We start from the raw sequence: 25,877 nt of genomic DNA, 5'->3' as shown, positions 1-25,877 counted from the left end.
TAATCATTTTTTGTTTTATTTCTGTAGTGATATGTATTTGCTATGCTATTTGCGTCACTGCCATATTTTTTACTTGCTTATAAAAATGTTCATTTAAATGTATATGAATTATTTGAGAATCACTTCTTACCCAGAGGGTTGTGTTCTGAGTAGTTTCAGTGTTTTTATTTAATGTGTGTGGAGTTTGGTGTGACTGGTGGCTTTTACGTAACGTTCAATGTAATCTACAGTTTTTGAACTGTATTTGTGTTTTTTACCTTCGCTTCATATTTTGGACCTCTTTAAAGCCATGTATATGGACAAACAAAATTAATTTGAATTAATTTTAAAGGGTTTCCGAAACCCTTTATTTAACTGTAGAATTTTATATACTGTAATATAAAAAAAATTGAAAAGGCAGACTTCTCATTTCAGCCATAAAAATGTATGCTGTTCTTTAAATATAATTGAATGCATTTCAAAGTATCATTCATCCTCAACTAAAAAAAACCAAAAACAAACCTTAATAAGGGATGACACAAGTTTAGCACTGCCACCATGCTGTCCCACAGTCCTCATCCTGTCCTTGTCTGGGTGAAGTCTGCAGCTCCCTTTGTTCTCTGGATGCTCCGGCTTGTTCTGCCACGTTTTGGATTCTTTGGTATATGTGAACACGACCCGTGTGTGTGTGTGTGTGTGTGTGCGTGCGTGCGTGTGTGCGTGTGCATGTGCGCTCCCCAAGACAGTTTATAATGTTGGCCCGGGTTCTTTTTCACACGCGATGATGCCAGGAATCATTTTGGCTTCAGACTGCCCGTACTGGACTAAGTAGGATCAATAATGGATGAACATAATGAGATCCACTTTTTCTAGAAGGGCAAAGTCATGTAACATGATGTGAATTACATTTCAAAATTAAAAACAAATATTAAAACAAGAGTGACCTTTTCTACCATTGCAAAGAGGATCTAGCTTTAAGGTCAGTGTCTAGTGGTAGCACATCTACCTTTTACTAAACCTTGGAGACGTTTGACAGCCAAAGTATTGTCCAAAAGAAAATGGAGGTAATTAAAATATTCTTTGAGAAATAGCTATAAATATCATTAAGGGCAAAAATGAACAAAAACCGAATGTGGTGAGGAAGAGAAAGATTTCAATGTATGAATGAATCCACCTAAAGGACCACATCCCGTAAAACTCTTACACTTTTTCTGTTTTATGATTGGGAAGAGAATGGACTTGTGGTTCACATAATAATCCAAACACATTTCCTTTAATAAGCAAATTAATAAAATTCATTCTTTAGTCAAAGATAATGGAAAATTGAATATATGCAAGCACAGTGCCGTAAAACATTTCATCTGTGACTACATATTTGTGAGTTTGAGTGTTTTCAGGTCTTCAGCCAAAATCTAATATTAATAAAGGACACCTCACACATTTTAAATTGAGTTGATTTATCTAATTAATGATGTTAATCAGAAATAAGCTGGTACAGCATGGAAATATGATTACAGTACAGCCCAACTAAAAGGGATGACACGAGTCAGACATTGAACAACTTGCTCAATATAAACCTCACCGGTTTTCACCCTTACATCAGAGCCCAGCTGCCAGCCCTGAGCCTCAACAAGCACATAAATGGGCACACAAAGGAAATTACCCAGAAAAAATGGTTAATGTCCATCAGTTTGGCAAGAATCAGAAAGCCATTTTTAAGACTGGGGCTCTTCTGAACCACGCCAGGAGCTATCTGCCGCCTGACACCTGGAGCAGCAGCGAATCTTGCGAGAACTTGTTAGTCCTGTACTCTTCCCTTGCCACAGAAAAGTTTAGCACCAATCAGAAAGATGCTGGCAAAATTAAGAACTTTATTAGAAGGTAGCCAGACAGAAACTACTGCTATCCAAAAACAACATAAATGCTCATCTCTCTGCTAGGAAGCACCTGGATGATACTCAAGCCTATGGGCAAGTAAAACAAAAGTGGACCTTTTGGGTTCCATTGTATTTGGTGTACATTAAAAACAGCATTTCAGAGTAAGAACATCAAACTAAAAGTCAAGCATGGTGGGTAGCAGCATAATGGCACGGGCATGATTTGCTTCCTCAGGACGTGAACTTGTCTGACCAGCCATCCAGTTGTGAGGTGATGCTGAAAGACAGCAAGACATTAATCCAAAACATAAAATCAAGTTCATATCAGAAAGCCAAATTAAGGACTAGACTTTGATACAATAGAGAAGCAGTGGCAGGACCTAAAATAAGCAGATTACGCTCAAAAACCTACTGGTATTTGAATTATTGGCGGTTCTGCAAGGAAGAAGGAGCTAAAATTACTCCTGAGTGATGTGCAAAAATGATATTGAATTATAGGAAGTGTTTGGTTGCAGTCACTGCCATTAAATGTGATTATTAAGAGTACGAGTGTAATTACTTTTCACCCTTTGACAGTTTCTGTTAGCTCGTTTATGCTTCCTGGTAAAATGCACCACTATAAACATTTGTGAAGCGCTGTCTGTTGGAATGACAAATGCAACAAATATATTTGTGTTACATGCCGTTTGGTATGGGGTTTGTAAAGGCAGTGTTAAAATTTGTCATGCAACATCACTTGGAATGACAGACGTAGCAAACGGGCACAACAGTGGTGGTTTGTAATGCTGGAAGCCCCCAGAATATATATTTTTTAAAATAATCATGAAATAAATTCGTTTACTGTATTTGCAAAACGTGCCTGGTGTCAGTGCATGTCAATGTCCATTGTAAATTGGTTTAATTACTTTAATTTGTGTGAATCAAAAAAAAAAAAAAAACCTGAGTGAATACCAATATTTCCGGAGTGAAGGACGCCGTCCAAATGAGGCTCTGCAAGTCCTTGATATTTTTGGCAAGCAGGTGGCTTAAGGCTGCCCTTTAATTGGTGGCTTTCCGGTAATGCAACTCAGTTCAACCCGAACACTCCCGCGTTTATTGGCAGCGAATCAGTGTCGTTTTTCTTTTTAATCGAATCTGATCGGACAATCGTCAGCGCGCCATTTCATGTTTACGTCCGTGGTTCATAGTTCACACCCACCATTAACGTAACGGCAGGCTAGTGTGCTTTATTTTAGGGAGAATGGCAATTTAAGAAATCAAAGAAAATTCGTTTATTTCTTTAATGGTACACCCCTTCATAAATCGTTCACTTGTTGAAAAAAAGAACGCGAGTTTACACACGAACGTTTACTCGCTCTTGCTATGACAAACGAAGTTGGCTGGATGTGGTGTAAGTAATGCCTTTTTTTGCTTTCCCAAAGTGTCTGTACTGAAGCAGTAACCCAACTATTGATAGGTCACATTTTATAAACATGTAGGAAAAATATTAAGTAATTTTTAAAAATAGAAAGAACAATGGGTTAGAAGTTATGGGAATTGATCACTTCTGTGCCTTAGTTGGTAATTCTTATTTGGCTGCAACATTTATAATAAAGCATTAAACTTAATACATTATGCATTTGTTAGAATATATTTTTAAAGAATGGGGTCCTGTGAGTGCAAAATACATCGTGTTTCATCAGGATGGTCGTAATTGTGTTGCTTGGGTTTAGCGGTGTCATCTTTTTGATGAGGAAAAAAGTTAAAGGTCAAAGGAAAGAAGGTAAGAGACACCATGTCTCGGTGACACACCTGATGAAGGATATATACAGCCGAAATTCTGAGTTTATCTTCATTCTTGTTCAGGGTGTAAACAAACTTTTAACTTTTTTCCTTTGCAGATGCACCCGGACACAGCTAATGCGAGGTCTGTTATGTGATTTCTCCTGAAAAGAAAAAAAAAAAAAAATCAAAATAGCCAAATGCGCTCTTGTCATAATTGTTTTCTTCCGCTCATCATATTTATTGAATGAGATCCATTTTAAAGGTGTAATGTTCCCTCGGACTTTTGCAGTTCCTGGGAAGAAGAAAATAATTTCTCACTCTGCACTTCCATGCAAATATCTATCTATCTATCTATCTATCTATCTATCTATCTATCTATCTATCTATCTATCTATCTATCTATGTATTCAAATCAGGACCAATTGGCCAATCGAAGGAGAGACACTTACGGGTGGCGTAGCACGCTCTTTTTTGATGGCAGTTTACTTGGCTTGTAATAGATTTATCAATATTGGGAAAGATTTTGTAGGATTGGTGTGATTTTTGACTGTAAACTGCTTGTCAAATCTGGCAACCCAGTATGTTGGATCTTTATGCTGCTGACTACCTCCGTAGAACCACAAGCTGCCCATAGGAACTCACTACTATTTCTTCTTCTTTCGGCTGCTCCCGTTAGGGGTCGCCACAGCGGATCATCTTCTTCCATATCTTTCTGTCCTCTGCATCTTTTTCTGTTACACCCGTCACCTGCATGTCCTCTCTCACCACATCCATAAACCTTCTCTTAGACCTTCCTCTTTTCCTCTTCCCTGGCAGCTCTATCCTTAGCATCCTTCTGCCAATATACCCAGCATCTCTCCTCTGCACATGTCCATACCAACGCAATCTCGCCTCTCTGACTTTGTCTCCCAACCGTCCAACTTGAGCTGACCCTCTAATGTACTTGTTTCTAATCCTGTCCATCTTTGTCACACCCAGTGCAAATCTTAGCATCTTTACCTCTGCTATCTCCAGCTCTGTCTCCTGTTTTTTGGTCAGTGCCACCGTCTCCAACCCATATACCATAGCTGGTCTCACTACCATCCTGTAGACCTTCCCTTTCACTCTTGCTGATATCCGTCTGTCACAAATTACTCCTGACACTCTTCTCCACCCATTCCACCCTGCCTGCACTCTCTTTTTCACCTCTCTTCCACAATCCCCATTACTCTATACTCTTGATCCCAAGTATTTAAACTCATCCACCTTTGCCAACTCTCCCTGCATCCTCACCATTCCACTGACCTCCCTCATATTTACACAAATGTATTCTGTCTTATTCCTACTGACCTTCATTCCTCTCCTCTCTAGAGCATATCTCCACCTCTCCAGGGTCTCCTCAACCTGCTCCCTACTCTCGCTACAGATCACAATGTCATCAGCAAACACAGGGACTCCTGTCTAATCTCGTCTGTCAACCTGTCCATCACCATTACAAATAAGAAAGGGCTCAGAGCCGATCCCTGATGTAATCTTACCTCCAACTTGAATGCATCCGTCACTCCTACCGCAGACCTCACCACTGTCACACTTCCCTCGTCCATATCCTGTATAACTCTTACATACTTCTCTCCACTCCTGACTTCCTCATACAATACCACAGCTCCTCTCGAGGCACCCTGTGTCATATGCTTTTCTCCAGGCCCACAAAGACGCAATGCAACTTCTTCTGGACTTCTCCATCAACATCCTTAGAGCAAACCTTGCATCCGTGGTGCTCTTTCTTGGCATTAAACCATACTGCTGCTTACTAATCATCACCTCACTTCTTAACCTAGCTTCCACTACTCTTTCCCATAACTTCATGCTGTGGCTCATCAATTTTATTCCCCTGTAGTTACTGCAGTCCTGCACATCTCCCTTATTTTTAAATATCGGCACCAGTACACTTCTTCTCCACTCCTCAGGCATCCCTTTACTGTCCAAGATTCCTAAACAATCTGGTTAAAAACTCCACTGCCATCTCACCTAAACACCTCCATGCTTCCATAGGTATATCATCTGGGTCAACGGCCTTTCCATTTTTCATCCTCTTCATAGCTGTCCTTACTTCCTCCTTGCTAATCCGTTTGCACATCTTGACTCGCCATCTCCACATCATCCAACCTCTTCTCTCTATCGTTCTCTTCATTCATCAGCCTCTCAAAGTTCTCTTTCCATCTGCTCAACACACTCTCCTTGTTTATGAGTACGTTTCCATCTTTATCCTTTATCACCCTAACCTGCTGCACATCTTTCCCAGCTCGGTCCCTCTGTTTAGCCAATCAGCACATGTCCTTTTCTCCCTCCTTAGTGTCCAACCTCTCATACAACTCATCATACGCCTTTTCCTTAGCCTTCGCCACATCTCTCTTTACCTTGCGCCTTTTCTCCTTGTACCCTTGTCTACTTTCTGCATCTGTCTGACTATCCCACTTCTTTGCCATCCTCTTCCTCTGTATACTCTCCTGCATTTCCTCATTCCACCACCAGGTTCCCTTTTCCTCCTTCCTCTTTCCAGATGTCACACCAAGCACCCTTCTTGCTGTCACCCTTACTACATCTGCTGTAGTTTCCCAGCTGTCTGGTAACTCTTCACTGCCACCCAGTGCCTGTCTCACCTCCTCCCTAAACTCAACCTTGCAGTCTTCCTTTTCAACTTCCACCATTTGATCCTTGGCTCTGCCCTCACTCTCTTCCTCTTCTTGATTTCCAACATCATCCTACAGACCACATCCTATGCTGCTTAACTACACTTTCTCCTGCCACCATTTTGCAGTCTTCAATCTCCTCCAAATTGACTCTTCTGCATAGGATGTAATCTAGCTGTGTGCATCTTCCTCCACTCTTGTACGTAACCCTATGTTCCTCCCTCTTCTTAAAATACGTATTCACCAAAGCCATGTCCATCCTTTTGGCAAAATCCACTGTCCTTTGACCTTCTTCATTCCTCTCCTTGGCACCATACCATCATCTCCTCGTCTCCACTGTTCGCTTCACCAACATGCCCATTGAAATCCGCACCAATCATCACTTTCTGTCCCTTGGGTACACTGTTCATCACTTCATCCAACTAACTCCAAAAATCTTCTTTCTCCCCCATTGCACTCCCAACTTGCAGTGCATATGCACTAACAACATTCATCATCACACCTCCAATTTCCAGCTTCATAATCATTACTCTGTCTGATACTCTTTTCACCTCCAAAACACTCTGACATATTGTTCCTTCAGAATAACCCTACTCCATTTCTACTCCCATCCATACCATGATAGAACAATTTGAATCCACCTGGCCTTACTTCCCTTCCATTTTTATCTCTTGCACGCACAATATATTACCCTTCCTTCTCTCCATCATATCTGCTAACTCTCCCCCTTACCAGTCACACTGCCAACATTCAAAGTTCCTACCCTCAGTTCCACTCTCTTTATTTTCCACCTCTCCTCCTGCCTCCGGACATGTCTGCCCCCTCTTCTTCTCCTTCTTTGGCCAACTGTAGCCCAATTTCCGCCAGCACCCTGTTGGCTAACAGTACTGGTGTCGGTCGTTGTTAACCCGGGGCTTGACCGATCCGGTATGGAAATTTGTATTGTTGTCTGCATGTTGATTTAGCAAAATTTTACACCGGATGCCCTTCCTGACGTAACCCACCCCATTTATCCGGGCTTGGGACCGGCCCGAAGAAACACACTGGTTTGTGCATCCCATGTGGCTGGGTTGCTATAGGAACTCACAGCGGCATTTCTTTAAATCACAAATCGGATCGCTTTTAAATGTGATATCGAGTTGGTATATTGGAACAAGGGCAACATATATAACCACTGTACCACTCAGCCTTTTTAACTATAGTTTTAAATCGACCCCAAACAATGTCACATACTGTAAGAAGCTTGTCCTTATGTGCGGCGCTGCAATTATCTTATTTAAAAATCGTGCGTTAGGGTTAGTAAGGTATGTTTCGCTGCCAAAATTATATGAAAGATATTTTAAATCAGAAAAGGGCAGTCAGTTATTTTCTAACCTTCTCAGTCCTGAACAGGGTCGCGGGGGTTGCTGGAGCCCATTCCAGCTAGCATAGAATGCAAGGACAGGGATCGAATTCTGGATCGAGGCGCCAGTCCACGGCAGGACATAATGACAATAACACCAGGTAGCTTTATCCTCACGCAAAACAAAAGATGACTGACGCAAAGACACGCCCACATTGAAGTCCCGTACCTTAAGAAGTGTAACTGTGCGGTGAAAAACGTGAACGACGTCAGCTGCCCTGTTATCAGCTGCAAGTTCTGTAGGCTGCCAGTGGAATTTAAGAGAAAAAAAGGTCAACATTAGACAAACCTGTTAACTGGGATTGTTTTCCTATATGCACACAAACAGGACAACGCTGTCAGAATATGCGGCATTGTGCTATATTTTACATTAAAATTAGCACAAAGAGGAAAATACGAGGCTGAAGTTGGCTACTTATTCGCCTGCTACATATTCAGATTTGCCTTTCCACCTTAAAATCTGCTGTATTGCGCATATTTAGTCAGTAGGTGTCGCTAAAAATATATTTTTCAATGTTAAGTATTTAAAAAACATATGCTACATTGCATGCATCAGTTGCTATCACCTTATCTATTCTTTTGTACACCGTCTCACAATAATAATAGGAATATGAAAGTTAATGCGTCCCCCTACGTATATCCTGAATTACAATACATTTTACAGTGGAATTTATTTTTTGGCCTTTTTAAACTTGAAATGTGTGAATATTAAACCAAATGTCACACCACATTCTGCTATATTTCAGGGCACTTTTCTATTGTGCTGTACATCGTCTCACAATTATGGCACTGGAATATGAAAACGCCTATATTGCACTACAAAAGTGCTGAATTACAGGAAATTTTTATTATGGAATTTTTCTTATTTGTTGCCCACTGAACATGGCACCTGTTGACATTTGACCAAATGACGCACCACATTCTGCTTTATTGGAGAAGAACATTATGTACTGTGGGATCATTATTACCTCACAATAATGCTATTGCAATATGAAAACGCAGTACATGTGTTCCCCTACACATTTTCTGAACTAGAAGGAATTTAACTTTTTACATTTGGCCCTTTGGACATGGTGTCTGTGAACATTTGGCCCACAAACACCCCACATTCTGCTAAATTACAAGGACTTTTCAATTGTGCTGTACACCGTCTCACAATAATGACACTGGAATAAGAAAATTCCTGTATTCCACTACAAATGTGCCCCTTAAACATAGACCTTATTACAAATACTGTTATCATTTTATTTACTGGTGGAAAAATTTGCAGTGCAGCAGTAACTTCTGAAAAAATTCTTTGGCTCATTTTTAACAGTAAAAGTTGGCTCTGCCAAGGGCCTCGAACCAATTCATGGAAGCAATTTGTTAATGGATCACCTCCATTTTTGATAATGGCCATTAACATGATGGTTCGAAGTGCCAACTGCCCAGAATTACAGCTAATGGCACTACCATCGATCCTGCAGATTCTTGGAGAAAGGTGAAACTTCTCATTCATAAGAATGTTCAAATAGAAATGATTGTGTGCATCATTCAACTAAATACGTCCACTTGCTAACTTTTTTCAAAGTGAATCATTTTAAACATAACACTCAAAATATTCACAATGAATGTATTCATCAAGGTATAACAATCGTTTATTGTATACTTTGCAGCTACATTCCAGTTGCAGTAACATACCACATCTGGAACAGGAGACATTTTGCTTCATTCTATTGTCTCACTGGGAATGAGTGACACCAGTATGATGAAATCGCAGGTTCAGAAAACAAACTGCCACCCCTGAGTCTCCAAACGATGTTCTCAGAAAGGTCCAAAGTAGGACATGGTGTGCTCCTTAAGGTATGTAACACTCACAACATTTGTGATGAGAGTAGATAGGATATGTATGGTATGATGAAAATAGTGCTTGGTCATGTTTTCAAAGTATAACCGCGACAATGTAGAGAATGAAAATAATATTTATTTTTTTACCAATTTTATGTGATCAAAGTAAATTAAGATGCCAGGATCCTCTACGAAAACATCTATAAAGGCAATACATTGTACTTGACAAGCTAGCTTTCAGTGTAATGTTAGTCATAAACCCCTGCAAGGATAAGATATACTTGAAATGGGTTTAGCAAATGAAATGTACTGTTAGCACTATAATAACAGATCGTACTTTAATAATAATAATACATTTTATTTGTATTGCACTTTACTTTATTTTAGCAATCTCAAAGTGCTACAGAGTCAAAAATAAGAGTCTATAAAAAATACTTTAACAAAACGTCTTTCTAAAGAGATGAGTTTTTAGGCTTCATTTACCAACGTCAGTCGACTGTGGAGCTCTCAGGTAATCAGGGAGGGCATTCGAAAGCTTCGGCGCCACAGATGAAAAAGCCCCGTCACCCATGCTGCTGAGCTTAGTTCTGGGGACTTGGAGGGTGTTTATGTGTACAGAGCGGAGGGCACGTGAGGAAGTATAAGGAGTGAGAAGTTCCTGTAGGTAAAGAGGGGCATGTCCATAAATGCACTGATGGGTGAGAAGGGAGACCTTGTTCTCTATTCTGAGCTGGACAGGGAGCCAATGAAGAGTTTTCAGAATGGGGGTGATGTGATCGTGCTTTCGCACCCTCATCAGGATTCTGGCAGTGCTGTTCTGAATATACTGAAGTCTCTGGATGTTCTTACCGGGAATCCCGATGAGGAGCGCATTACAGTAATCCAGCCTGGAAGAGACAAAGGCATGGACAAGCTTCTCTGCATCTACCAGGGTGATTGTTGGGCGTAGTATGGCGATGTTCTTGAGGTGGTAATAAGATGACTTACAGAGGTGTTGTCAAAGGTGAGTTGTGAGTCCATTATAACACCCAAATTGGTAACAGATGTGGAAAGAGGGATATTTTGACCAGAGAAAGTGATACTGGTGATAGTAGAAGAACGGAGATGGTGCGGTGTACCTACTAAGATGGCTTCTGTTTTTGAACTGTTCAGCTGAAGGAAGTTGAGCCTCATCCAAGACTCTATCTCCTCCAGACAGGTAGTCAGTGGATCAGTCAGATCGTAGTTTAGTTCAAAAGTCTGGACATGCCAGTATAAATGCCAATAACTGAAGCTGCCCTAAAACCCTTGATACAGCTGTGCTCTTTTTAAGCCCCTCAGTATGGCCATACTTAATATCCGAGCATCAACCAGCAAGACATTTTTTGTTAATGATCTTATCATCCATCCATCCATTTCCTAACCCGCTGAATCCGAATACAGGGTCACAGGGGTCTGCTGGAGCCAATCCCAGCCAACACAGGGCACAAGGCAGGAACCAATCCTGAGCAGGGTGCCAACCCACCGCAGGACACACACAAACACACCCACACACCAAGCACACACTTATCATGCACAGTAAAATATACTTTGTGAAACATGGCTTCATTGTGAATAATAATTGGATCAGCAATGTGAAAAAGATGTAAGAGAGGTGTTTGGTTTAAAAAGAAATTTTCCAAACTGTTTAAAATATGAGATACCAGTGTTGGTACTTTCACATGTTCTGAATACCTTGTCAAACATTTTCAGTTAGTTTCACACTCTCTCATATTGATCCTTTATTGACATCAGAAATATAATGTGTTGTAAGAGATGGATGGATGGGGGAAGACCTCCCCAAGAGGTCAGATGGCAGCTTCCCTGGACTGCAGCGGTGCCCCAGATACCTGCAGTGCACAATGGGACATGGAGTTTGGCAACACAGCCCTGCTGGGTACTGTGGGTGCTGCCAGGGGACGCTGTGGGAAGATGTTAGGAGACAAAGTTCTCGGAGAGCCCTGAAATACTAGTGGATCATGAGGACAGAAACCCCAAAGTACTTCTGGGCTGATCAAAAACTTTCTGACCCGGAAGTGCCAGCAGATCACATGGATGAAACAGCAGAAGCACTTCCGGGTCCGGGAATATATAAAGGGCTCCTGAAAACCCAGCAAGCGAGCCAGAGTCGTGTGGAGGTGAGCAAAGTTTGCTGGGTGGTATGGAGGAGAAAAAGAGAGAAGAATATTGTGCTTCTTGTGTTTATTTGATTGTCTGCTGAGGCTGTAGTGCTTGGAGGGCACTATAGAAGAACGAAAGGCATTAAAAATACTTCTTGGTGCTTTTACCCTGTAGCCTGCATGTCTGTCTGTTGGGTTTAAGGGGTAACAGTAACCCCTAGCGTCCACAGTGTCTTTCATCAAGGAATTCTCAGATATACTATCTTCTTATATAATACGCTACCATGGCTGTTCGTTTGTTTGTCCAGGATTTTAAATCGCCTGTAGCTCGCAAACCGTTTCACCCTTAGACTTGAAATTTGGTACACGTATACTACGTGACGTTTAATATCCGCTTTCGGGGTGATTATTTATATTTTATTTGATTGTACAATCAACTCTCAGCAGTGCTCAGCAGGGCGGCCGTGCGGTGCATGCCTATGGTTGCCGTTCTCATTCCCTACCACCTTCGCTAATCATTCTTGAGGCAGATTGAAGACTTAAGTGCCAGCATAAGTGAAAAATTAAGGAAAACGTTCTCTGTAATTGCAACACAAAAACTAACAATCAGTTTTAACGCGAAAACATGCCGACGAAAGTAGAGAAGCAGCGGGCCGCTAGGGTGGAGAAAAGATCTGCTCAGTAAGCAGCGAGCGCATCAACCTCTGAGCAAACGCATGCTAAACGTACAGAGAAAGAGGATGAAAACTAGGAATGCTCAAATCAAGTGTATTCACTGCACAATATCGTTCAGTACGCCGTTACTGGTCTATATTAATAACAAATTTATGACATAAGTTTTCAAGTAGACTGCCAGTGAATCCCCAAAGTAAGATAATTGATTAACTTTCTGTATTCTTTTCATCATGGTCCGCACATCAGCCAGCCTACACATAATGCAATTTCAGATAGATTAAAAATTGACACGAGGGAAGTCATGGATGTTGTTGATTTGTTTTTTTTTTTTGTTTTGTTTTTTTGGACACCAGAATACTGCTGACTAGAACTACAGAGCAGCACCTTAGTAAATAATGTTAATTTGATGCCACAGCAGCATCTAAGTTTACTAAAAAAATCTTCAATCTGAATTTAGTGCTTTTCCTAATCTTAGAAATAACCAGTAGATGAAAAAGTTTCATGCCAAGGTGAGAGCTGCAGCTTAAGTTTTCCAGTATAAAAATACCATGGAAAACTCTGAGGCACTCCGAGTGGCTGAACTTAAAAACAGATGTCAGAAAGCTGAATGTAACTGGAGGAAAACCAAATGAACAGTGAACTATGAAAAAATGAAGACCCATAAAAGTGGCCATGAGAGGCAGTCCTATGTTTGTAAAATTCTTATTGTCAATGCAGAAAATGAAAAGATTTAATTTTTAAACAGCAAACTTAACTTTGATCTTAACACTGCCAAAATCTGTAAAAAAGAAAAAGAAAAAAAAAGCAGTTATAACTTTTCTTTCTTAGAAAACTCAAATGTTTTAAAGTGGACAAAACCATAATAGCATTCTTTTAGAAGTCCTTTATTGAATCCATTGTTACATATGCTTTTATCTGTAGGTTTTCCAACCTCCTCAATAAGAATACAAATCATCTTAACAACATTCTAAAAAATTGCAGCAAAAATGATTGGTTCACAACACACCATATCTGAAATGTACTGCAAACCGGTTAGAGAGAAAGTCAGACCATACCCATCCTCTTCACTCTAAATTCCAGATGTTGCAGATTTAAGTTTCAAAAAGGTAAAGAGCAACTGGTTTAAGAACTCTTTATTCCTAGAGCTATAAGCATTTTAAATTCTGTTAGGGATGCTACTAAATGTTACAATCTGCCGTATTACTTTGTGTACAGTTGAAAGTAATTATTCTTCTTTGTATTGATCTTGAGTGTGTGTTTATGCAATAATAATTGGTTGTCAAAAATCGTCTTTCTTTGTTTACCTATTGGATCTCTGTAACAATGTCTTCTGTTTTTTTGTACTTTCCTGCTGCAAACAAATTTCCATCTAGGTTAATAAAGTCCACCTAATCTAATTGGAATACCTCCTGAATACTTCAACTTAAACACATTAAGCTTTTGTGGCTTTTTCAAATATATAATGAACAATATATGTAATCCATCCCTCAAAAGACCAGCCTGTTGAACTTAAGTGTGGTCAGTAAAATTAATTAAATTCCTTCACTAAAATAGAATTAGCTGAACTTTTGTAGATGAATTACTCATCTGAAACCTTGAGCTTGTGTCCCTGACCCGGCCAACACGCTTTTTAATAGTTTCTGGTTTGCTAATTGACTGTGTTCTAGACTTACAGAAGTGGTGGTGTTCTGATGAACATTTGAGTTGATATAAATAAAGTAATAGATTAGCACCATCTAGTGGTGATGCTCAGTATTAATTCTACTTAAAGAACAAGCCTGTCTTTGGTTAATGATGTCATCAAGCTGAGCCACAGACTAGAAGGAAACGGAAAGTACATGTTTTTCTGAGATGAGTCCAGCTGCAGACCTCCGGAGCATAGACATAGAATTATTAGACGCCGCATGACCAGCAGCATCGTACGTCAACGTCGCCGCCATATTGCGAATGGCACTGCTGTGGAGTGAAGTAATGAATAATGTGCTGCTTGGGATTGTACAAACCGCTGTACGGTCCAAACCAGATCCCGGGGGATTACATTTCAGGGTCACCTTACAATAAAACTAAACAACATTAGTAAAATTAAAACAAGAGAAGGCTAAATCAAACAGCAATAATTAGCAAACAAACAAAGATACCTGGCAGTAACAGTGCAAAATTCACAATTGGTATGCCAGTTTAAAAAGATAAGTTTTGAGGGCAGTTTTAAAATGTGTTATTGAATTGAACTGACGTACATGAGACAGAAGAGAATTCCCGAGTTGAGGAGCACTATGAGAGACGCTCGAGCTCCTATGGCACAGAGTCTGATGTGTGGTACAGAAAGTAGAACTGCAGATGAGGATCTGAGAGAGCGAGAGGAGTGTCAGTCTGTAGGAGATCAGTGAGGCTGTGGAGAGCTTTAAATGTTCAGAGCGGTATTTAGTATTGTATTCTGTAGTTAACAGGGAGCCGGTGAAGTTGAGAGAGAATAGGTGTAGTATGTTCAGTGGATTTGGAACAGCAGGTTATTATCCTGGCAGCAGAATTTTGAATAAATTGTAAGCGATGGATACGTTTTTGTGGGATGCCAGATAGAATAGCATTACAGTAATCTATATGTGAGGTGACTCAGGCATTAACCAATACTTTAGTACTGTGTTGCGTAAGAACAGGACGAAGTCTAGAAATGTTTCGGAGATGGAAGAAGGCAATCCGAGAAATGTTACTTATACAGGAGGAATTATTTAATGATAATAATTATTATTATTTAATAGTTGCCATTATTAGTGTATAAATGGATATAAATAATTGCATGTAAACGATTAGCCAAAATCTGTTGTATGTAAACGATACTGTTTAAAACGTTATTGTTTTTTCATCAGAAAACCCGGTTTCCACGTCTACCTGTATTAGTTTATATGGCACTTTTGCCACTCGCAATATGGCTGATGCACGACTGAGCAGCACAGTGAATGCGGCGTCTACCTATATATGTCTATGCCGGCGTCTGGAGGTCTGCAGCTAGAGTCTGTTGTGGGGTGGTTTGTCTTGCTCCTTTAACTTTAAAAGTTCATCTCATTTTGGCTTTGAAAGCATCGTCAGTATGTAGAAATGTTTTATGGATTTTTGTTTACATTGATACAAATTTAAGACATATTCAAAGTTATTGTCATTAAGTCTATCTTGTGAGTTTGTATCCAAGGGTTTCTCATGTCATTCTGTGTTTATGATTTGCTTGTAGCTGCAGGCAGAGGACAGGATTGTCGTTAACTCGTCATAAGATAGAGATCTTCCCAGATTCTCTAAAGACTGCAGTAGTTAAACCCTGTCTCTGGAAAAATAATCTACATGCTTCTGTCTTTGACAATTTTAGTCCTAAATGTCAACCTGCCTTTTTCAAGTGAAATTGTAGAAAATTTATGTTTTAACAAATAATTGCAAAATTTGAGTAAACATTCTAGTCTTGATAATTTTCAGTCAGGTCTTAGACCAGATCACAGAAAGTCCGTTGGTTCAAATAGTACATAACTTGCACGTTAATACTGACATGGAGAATATGTCGACCCTTGTTCTCTTTGTCTTGAGTGCAGCATTTGACATGACAGACAACGGTATTCTCCTAAATCATCTTCGCCAATCTCTCTGGCAGTGTCTTGAACGGATTCCAACCTTGTTTAACAGGTAGAAATTCTTTGTTACTTGTAGCGATTGTAGTTTGGGAAACCATGATATTGTATATAGGGTAACCCAAGTGATCTGATCGGGGCCCTTTGTTGTTTTCAATCTGCATGCTCCTGCATATCTCGAACTACCACACAGCTTTAGCTTCATCCATGCATGTGACCTTCTGTGCCCACTGATCCAGTGTTTCACTTATATTTATGAATGAATGAGTTTTAATTTCCTCAAGCTAAACAAGGAAAAAAAGATAGCTGTCAAAAATTTGAAAAAGTGAGGATCTTAGAAGTAAACTTGATGGTATCTTTCAACAAGGGCGCGTAAATAAAGGCGAGCTTCAAAATTGGGCGTAGCGAATAAAGGCAAACGCAACAAAATTATTACAGAAAATGTATTAGATAAAGGCAATGATTGAACGTATAAAAAGGCGAAAGCAAGAAGTTGCTCGTTGTTTGATGTCCACTATTGCTTTCCCTGTTTCGATCTTCGCCACATCTGGAACATGGTTGTGCGTAGATGGTCTCTTGACGAATAATCCATTTTTGGTATGATAACGAGACGAACATTTTCTAATCCTATATTCAGTGCATTTCCAGATGTGTTTCCCATTGATAGTTTTCTCTTTTCTGAATGTGTAGCCTTCGACTACAAGTAGATCTGCACCTTTGTTGCTCTTCACATATTCCAGAGCCATTTGAACTAAATTATCTATGAACACCTTTATTCGCCGCGCTCAATTGAGGTCGCCCTTTTGAAGCTCGCCTTTGGAAGCAAAGAATTTAGGTGTTTTAATGTCCATTTTTATGGACATTAACCATATTACTAGAACTGCAGTTTTCAGTGAAACATTGCAAACGTTTGACCTCTTATAACATTACAACATGAGAAATGAACTCGCACTTTTATTTATCCAACTACATCACTGTAGTGCACCCCCAGAAAATATGACTACTTAAGATAGACCTTAATGGGCTTCAGTGAGTTCAGAAAGCAGCATTTATAATTTTAAAACAGTAAAATCTGAGCACATCTCTTCAATTTTGGCACTGGATACCTATGTTGTTTAGAATTTACTTTAAAATACTATAAATGGGGCGGCACGATGGCGCAGTGGGTAGTGCTACTGCCTCGCAGATAGGGGATCTGGGTTCACTTCCCAGGTCCTCCCTGCGTGGAGTTTGCATGTTCTTCCTGTGTCTGTGTGGTCCAAAGACATGCAGGTTAGGTGGACTGGTGATCCTAAATTGTCTCTAGTTTGTGCTTGGTGTGTACCCTGCAGTGGGCTGGCACCCTGCCCAGGGTTTCTTTCCTGCCTTGCGCCCTGTGTTGGCTGGGATTGGCTCCCTGTGACACTGTAGCTAGGATATAGCGGTTTGGATAATGGATGGATGGATGGATACTATAAATGTTTTATGAAGCTATAAATCATGATCCTTTTTATATTCTGGGGTGGCCCTTGTATTCACAATTGTAATCTAAAATCAAACACTAGTTTGTTTACTGCATTATAGAAAGTGGTGAGGCGAACCATTTTCCAGAAATCTGGAATAGTATCTATATAGTATGTGCGTTTGAATATCGTACACGTCTTGGACTGCAAGAATTACTAACATCTAATTTTCTCTGTTTTCTTTTCTGTTTTTGTGTGGTGGCATTTTGGCACCACCATCGTCTAATCAAATTACTGTGGAGCGGCTTGTGATGTGGGAAGAAATGTGGACCATCAAACTGTGCAAGACACCCACAAGGTCAGATCTTCCAGGACAAAACCTAAAAACAACAAGGAACAACTTAAACACCTTAATGATTGGTAGAAATCCCAGTGAGGACTGGGCAGTTCATTGGCCTTGGAAGGCCAGGATATACAGTATATATATTGTTTTCTAACATCTCACCAGCAGGAGTTCTGGATTTTGAATGTGATTTCTCATTAAAATCAAAAATTTATGGTTTCTAAACCCAAACTCAAGAACATGTTCTTTCTACTCACCAGTACATCATTGCTACTCAAGAACTGATTATTTCTTTATACATTGATAATTTCTTGCCTACAATTTAAGTCTTGCAAGTACAATGCTCTTGTTGTTTCTGACCATGCACCTCTGATCTTGAAGCTAAAGTCATTATGCCCCACACAGTCACCTCGCAGATAGCGTCTTAACCCGCTTCTATTAGCAGACGAGAATTGTACAGAATTTCTATTCAAACAAATCAGTTTCTTCCTAGAGACAAATACATCATCATAGGTCTCTGCAGGAATACTCTGGGGAAACTCTAAAGGCCTTCTTAAGAGGACAGATTATTTATTTCATATCTTTCCCACAGAAATAAATTAGAAACCAAGAAATAATGTCATTCTGGACCAAAATGTTTAATTACCTTTCAGACAGCCTTGGTGTCACAATCCCTCCTAACCCATTAACAGCTGTGTTTGGGGTTCTTCCAGATGGGTTTAAAGTGGAGAAGGACAAACAAACTGGGATTGCATTCACTACACTTTTGGCACGCGGACTTATTTTGCTAAACTGGAAGACTCTTAGCTGTCAGTGGGAAACCGATGTTTTATACTATTTGAAATTGGAAAAAATCAAATACTCAGAGGATCTGTGCAGATTTTTTTCAAAACATGGCAGGATCTAATCAATAAGATCTTAGAATAAGATCTTAAAGCACCGAGGAAGCAATTGTTTCCACATTTCTTTTTCTTCTCCATTCGTCTCCAATGGCTTATCAAACTCCTCAGTCTAGGTATGTTTACAAGCCTTAACCTTTACTCCGTCGGCCTTGCTGTCTCTCTCAGGGGTGGGGGTCAACTTGTTCTCACTCCTACTTTTTGTACAAATTGATTTGTTTCAAATGATTACAATAAAATTAATATAAAAAATCAGACTTACAAACTGAGTAGAGTCCCTAATTAGGATTGAAAATCTGATTATATAACTGTACGTTGATTTGTTCTTTATTATATTTGGTATTTCTTGTACTAATTCTGGTATTTTTTTTACTTTTCCCTTGAAACATCTTGCAAAGCATTTTCACCTACTGTGCTCTGTGCGAAAAGGTGTTAAAGGAAAACTATTAAGTCCATTGCAGTGTAGCCGAATGTGGTGTGCATATTGACCAAATGCTCATATTTTCCATGTTACAAGGGCCAGGAATTACAACTTCCATGGTAAAATGTTCTGTATTTTACTATATGTGTAGTGCATGACAGGTATCCTTATATTCCAGTGTCAGTATTGCGAGATGATATACAAAACAACAGTCCATTGTAGAAAGTGGTGTGTTGGTTGGTTATATGTTCACATGTTCACGGGGCCACAAATGAAAAATTCCAAAGTACAAATCTCTGTAATTCAGAACCTTTGTAGTGGAACGCAAATATTTTCATATTTGAGTGTCACTATTGTGAGATGGTGAACAAAAGAATAGGTCATTTGATTGCAATTAATGCATAAGTACCGATTTACACATTTTTAATTACTTAACATTGAAGATTAGTTTTGTCATGCACCAGAGCCCTGTTTCCAACAGCATGCTGTCCTTGAAATTTACCTGTGAAGAGTATGGTTGAAAATGTGTGAACAAAGACAAAGTAATGGATACTAAGAGAATCAAATTGTCAATATGATAAAATCACTTGCACTCAGGACCAGAAGTGCTCCATTTCACAGCAGGGAGCAGTGAAGACAGTTGCCTGGGGCTGTTGGAATCGTGGTGGCCTAATGCCCAGGTTGAGGTTGAGATCCCAGCCCAGGAATTGCCTGTGTAATGTGTATGCTGAAATAAGTGAACACATTTCTAGTGGTTTTTTGTTATTCTTTTATGATCTGTTGGCCACCTGGCAACTCAAGCTGGCAGTGTGAATCTCTCACCCGGGTCACTGTCTGGATGGATTTCTCCTCGTATCTGTGTATCTGTTTAGACTTTCCTCCAGGCATGTGCACCACCCACTTGACCCTCCCTGACATTGTCCAAGTAATACAAACGGTGTTACCCTTTATTAGAAAGGATAGCTTTCATTTCAACTGTAAGCTTATTAATCCAAAGAACTACAGTATCTGCTCTTCTCCTCGCTGAAAACCAAAACAGTAATTTACTAAGATGTTTCTCACTCACAAGTATCAGGACTACTCAGTATTCCATAAACATGACATATTAAAGACATAAACGTTATTGTTTGCAATGGTGCTGGACAAGTTACATTAACCAAGGATGAGTCACCAAAGTATTGTCATGTCGAAAAATTGTCACCAGAAGGCTTTTTACTTGAAAATGAAGGCTATTAGGACACAGGATAGGCAAACAGAGTTTTAAAGCTTTATTGCAATAAAACAACACAAATAATAACACGGACTCAACCCAATACGGCCAAATTGAGCTGAGCCCCGAACAGTTCTGCAATCAAAGTTTATATAATAATTTCTTATCACTCCGACCTCACTCAATTAGCTCATTTGCTGTTTTTCTCTGACTCCCTTCTACACCTGTCCGGCCAATTTCTCGGGTTCTCATGAGAAACATTATTATCTCTTGACTTCCCCTGCAGCTGGGCCTCCGTTATTTCTCTGTCTATTGTCCATTTTTAGTTTCTGTTTTTGCTTATTTCTTTTACTGGCCAAGGCCAGTAAAGACGTTCTTCCATTTATGGCCTTTCCTCTCGTCACTTCCTCTTTCTCGGACTTTTAAGCTGGTTTGTCTGATGCCCAACGCTAAGCTTTAATTAAAAAGAAATATGGCATATGCCTTTATTTAATCATTTGCTCGGTATGCTTGACTTGCCTTAATTTCTGCACTAAAGTTAATTTCTAATATATTCTTCTATATTCATTTATGCTAGTGCCTGAATATACTAATTTCACTTTCATGCATTTCATCATTTTGACCTTGTTTATAGCAAAAGCCTTCTGCTGTCTTTTTGCTGATTCACTACTCCAGCTGGTTTCTCACATGTCTACCACGGCGACCTTTTTTTAGCTTGCTATCTTGACCACACAGGTGCACAGGCAGTTTCTATAGGTCATTCCTGTCCTGTCCTGACCTGTCCTGTCCTTTCCCACACTAGCAATTCTGCCTCAAGCTTTAAAAAAATAATGCAATATGACTGATTTTTTTAGTTAACCATTTGCTTGACTTATCTTATTTGCTTGACATTCTAATTCATGCTTAATCTAATGTTTTAGAAGCAGTTAATTACTCTTATGTCTATTTTATGCTAATAGATAAATTTTTATCTTCCATAGTATAAACTGGCATTACATCACCAACGGCAGAGGCGTCTATAACACAGCAACTCTGCAAAGTCACACTGTGTTTGTAAGGCTTAAAGCTAGCAGTCCTTTTAAGAACAGCAAGCTATTAAAAGAGCATAAAATGAGCATGAGGCCACTGGGTCAGCGCTGGCAGGCATCGCACTGGATTTCATTGGCGGCAGTAGCGGGTCCTTGAGAGGACCTATATTCCAACTTGCCAACCCAAAATGAACTCGCTGGGCTCTTCTGAGTTATTGACAGAGACAACCAAGAGACTTTTTTTTTTACTGCTGCAGCTACACAGACAGAGATTCATCTACTCAGGTACTATGGTCAGATGATGTGGGAAATCCACTCCCCACAATAAACGGGACAAGAAAACAATGGCAGTGCACTTAGAAGGAGAAGTAGCAAGTGCATTGCTAGATATCCGCCCAGAGGACTAGGGAGACTTGACTGCATTGGTGACAATGCTTGTCAGGAAGTTTGGGCAAAGGAATGTGCCAGAACACATCTAGGCTGCCCTAACAACTAACCAAAGAAACAGCCAAAAGAAGGTCTGAGCCCTGCCACTGCATATCTTGTCACCTACCTGTCAAGGATGCCTAGAGTTTCCTGAAGATCTGCAAGAGAAGCTTGAACTTCAAAAGCTCCATAGGGCACTGGCTCCCCTGAAGCTCCAACAGCACATCCATCTAATAGCACTCAGGAGCCTCAGTGCAGCACTCGCAGAAGCTGAAAGGGTTGAGGCTGTCTTGTGTCCACCCGACAAACCACAATATCCTCCCTGGACACGGAATGAGGGAAATACAAAACACGGACATGAAGGAGACTGCCACCCAGTAGAAAATTAGATAGATAGATAGATAGATAGATACTTTATTAATCCCAAGGGGAAATTCACATAATCCAGCAGCAGTATACAGATACAAAGAAACAATATTAAATTAAATAGTAATAAAAATGAAAAAAATTAAAATAAAATTAATGTTAGCATTTACTCCCCCGGGTGGAATTGAAATTAGGTGTTGGTGATGCCGCAAGAAGGGCCACAAGGCTCGGATATGCCCAGAACCTCGTTCACAGTCAGTTGAAAAACTTAAGAAGGCCAATGCGATGAGAGGCATCACCCCATTACCCCAGTCCTCCACAAAAGAATGTTTTCACCGGTGGCCGCCTGGATTCTTTGAGTAGCCCTCGCCTTTGCTGCCAAATAGAATCTGTCTCATTTGAAGCCCTGCCAAACACTGGTTCCACCAACTATTTGTTGAGAGCAGGGCTGCTGCCAGAGACAGAGCATGGTCAAAGGAGAAGAAATTTGGGTTTTGGGTAAAAAATGGTTACAAGTTGCAATTGAGCATTACCGGTTTGAACAGGAATTCTGGCTGCCTCCAGTTCAAGATCAGTGCATCCTTGGAGCAGATTACTTGGCAGCATACAGAGTGGTTCTGGACTTTGGAAAAGGAAAGCTACATCTGTGCAGGAGCAGAATACCAGTTGTTGGGATCACATCACAACCACAGCCATCAACAGGTTCCTAACGGATCTGCACTGCTGGCATGGAAGCCTGTCAGTGGCATTCGTCTATCTCAGAAAAGCTAAAGGATAGCACCACTGTTAGGCCAGCCCTAACACCTGACCATCCACCACTACCAGTACAGCTGTCCTATCTCTATGGCAGTGCAGCATATTGATTTGTCAGAACACCAAAACCAACAGCTTCGCCTATTCCTGGAAGAACATTTGGACACCTTCGCTGCTAGTGATGAGGACTGAAACAAAAAAAAAAGATCTGGTTCAGCATCACATCAGGTAATGCTGGTAAAATCGCTAAATGTCAGATCGCCAAAGGAAAGATCCAGGAAATGGTTGAAGCTGGCGTGATTGAACTGTCATCAAGGCTGTGGTCAGCTCCAGCAACCCTTGTCAAGAAAAAAACGATGGCAGTTGGCACTTTCTTATTGACTACCGGAAGTTTAAATGCTGGGGCAAAGCTGGCCTTTTATGCACCACCTCATATAGACAATGCCTTGGATCATTTTAAGTGGCTCCAGCTGCTTAGATCCTTGGACTTGCACAGTGGCTGTTGGGAAGAATGCGAGACTGCACTCTGTTGACTGAAGGAGGCCCTTATCACTGCACCTGTTTTAGCCTGTCCAGACACAAAGGCACCACTTGTTCTGGACACAGACACAATTAATCCGGGCACTGGAGCAGTCCTGTCCCAGACGGAAGGAGAGACAGAGTGGGTGATCAGCTACTATAGCTGCTGCCTAAAATGACCACAGTAAAGTTAATGTGTAACACACCAGAAACTCCCGGCAGTGATCTGTGGTCTGTGGCACTTGCAACCATACCTTTTTACTGGCGCCAGTTCACTTTATGGAGAGACCACACCTAGCTGACCAAGCTTCTGAATTTCAAAGAGCCAAGGGTCAGGTGATAAGGTGGATAGAAGCACTGCAGGAGTATAACTTTGTTGGAAAGCACAGAGCTAGATATCAATACTCCAATGGTGATGCCCTTTCTTGAAGACCTTGTTTCCGAAAAAAGTGCTGTCACTGTGCCAGGGCCGATCAACAACATGCTACCCTCCCTGAATGCTATGTTGTACAAGAGAAACTTAAAAAGCTGAACACAGTGCACCACATCAGCACAATTAAATTCCAGAAGGCACAGGAGCAAGACCCAGAATTGACTGCATTTGAGGGATTAGATAGCAGAAGGACAATGCCCACTATGGGCTAATGTAATACCTTATGGGCCCACAATGGGACAGTTTGGAGCTCCAGGATGGACTGCTTTAACGAAGATGGGAAAAGCCCTCTTCCAGGCTGCCAAAATTTACAACTGCTGGTGCCACACCTACGTTGCCAAGTCCTTCAGGCGTTACATGGATCACCAGGGGTAGGACACTAAGACACTGCAGTGGCTGAGACAACAGTTCTACTGGACAGGCCACAGACAGGATGTTGAGTTGTTCATTTGCTGCTGTGACAACTGCATCACCTGCAGAGGTCCCATCCTCTGATGGCTGAGGACATTCTCTGCCCCTTTCCAATCACAGATGCCAGGAATTATCATATCCTTGTTGCTATGGTACTACCATACAAAGTGGCCTGAGGTAGTAAGCAAGCCCAGATCAGAGCTGGACCACCTGTGCTATGAGGCACACAGAGGCGAGGTTCTGCCATTTTGGTGCACATGAGGATCTGTACAGTGACTAGGGTTGAGACTTTGAGCCAGAACTAATCCAAGAGGTATGTCAGCACCTCTGTATTCACAAGACTCGCACTCCTTCCCTGCACCCTCAGAGCAATGGACTTGTGGACAGAATCAGACCCTACACACACAGCTCTCCATTTTAACAGCAGGTAGTAATAAATATAGGGGTCAACTTACTTTTCCATCCATCCATTATCCAACTTGCTGTATCCTAACACAGGGTCACGGGGGATCTGCTGAAGCCAATCTCGGCCAACACAGCGCAAGGCTGCAACAAACCCTGGGCAGGGTGCCAACCCACCGCAGGGAGCACACACTAGGGACAATTTAGAATCGCCAGTACATCTAACCTGCATTTCTTTGGACTGTGGGAGGAAACCCACACAGATACGGGGAGAACATGCAAACTCCACGCACGAAGGGGCCATGAAGCAAACACAGGTCTCCTTACTGCGAGGCAGCAGCGCTACTACTGCACCACCATGCCACCCCAACTTACTTTTACCACATGCAAAATTTACAGTTACGTTTATTAAAATGATACAATGTGCTACAAAATAAAATTGGCACCATGTTTATTATATTACCATTATCTATAGGTATTGTTTAGCTGAAGATCAAATTGGCAGTTTTTAAGAACAAAAATGTTGTGGTATTCTCTGAAGTAAGAACTCACAGTTTAGGCACTTGTTGTATAATGCAGCTTAATGAATTTCACCTAGGGATGAGATCATTGGTAAGTCACAAGTGGGTTCAGAGGTAATAGGATGGGTTGGGGACAAGGGGACCAACACCCCGCCATGCTTTGGGCTTATCGTTCTGCTGTCCAGGAGTCCACTGGGTTCACACCTACCAAACCAATTTTCGGGCGGGAGTATACTCTTGTAACTTTGACTATGGGATGCCCCCTGAGTGCGATATAAACATTACTCCGTGGTCTCAGTATGTGCAGGACTTGTAGCGCAGTCTGGAGATTGCCGACATACTAGTTTGAAATCATCAAAAGGATTCTAGTGATTGGGAAAAATAAAAATGGCTTATGCCACTTGATACCCACACCTCACTGGCAACTTGGTATGGCTGTACAACCCTCAGTAAAAAATGTGGGACTGTGCCCTAAATGGGCCAAAGGCTGGCACAGTTTCTGTATTATCCTCGCCAGGCTATCTGAGGTAGTGTACCAGGTAAAGGTAGGGCACTAGGCAGTAGTGGTGTACTGCAACCAGTTGGCCCCTTACCATCTCACTGGGGAAAAGAAACCACAGACTAGTGGTGCACCATCAAACACTCCTGCTGCACTGATTGACAGCGCAACACCTAACACCCCTGTTGTGCTACCTGCGAGTGCAGCACATAACATCTCTGGTGCGCCATCTGCCAACACAGCTCTCTCAGTCCCTACTGATGTT

General features: G+C 40.9%; 1 long non-coding RNA gene across 1 annotated transcript; it reads left to right on the top strand.

Annotated features, from left to right (window-relative positions):
• The first annotated feature begins 15,268 nt into the window (after positions 1-15,268).
• On the top strand, positions 15,269-17,995 carry LOC120541523. Its single transcript, XR_005636020.1, has 3 exons — positions 15,269-15,414; positions 15,904-15,994; positions 17,684-17,995. It is a non-coding gene; the product is annotated as an uncharacterized LOC120541523 (long non-coding RNA).
• Positions 17,996-25,877: the final 7,882 nt, after the last annotated feature.

The sequence above is a fragment of the Polypterus senegalus genome, chromosome 12, assembly GCF_016835505.1.
Source record: "Polypterus senegalus isolate Bchr_013 chromosome 12, ASM1683550v1, whole genome shotgun sequence".
In the NCBI taxonomy this organism is placed as follows: Eukaryota; Metazoa; Chordata; class Cladistia; order Polypteriformes; family Polypteridae; genus Polypterus; species Polypterus senegalus.
The sequence above is the reverse complement of the archived record's forward strand: the minus strand, read 5'-3'. Positions and strand labels throughout refer to the sequence as shown.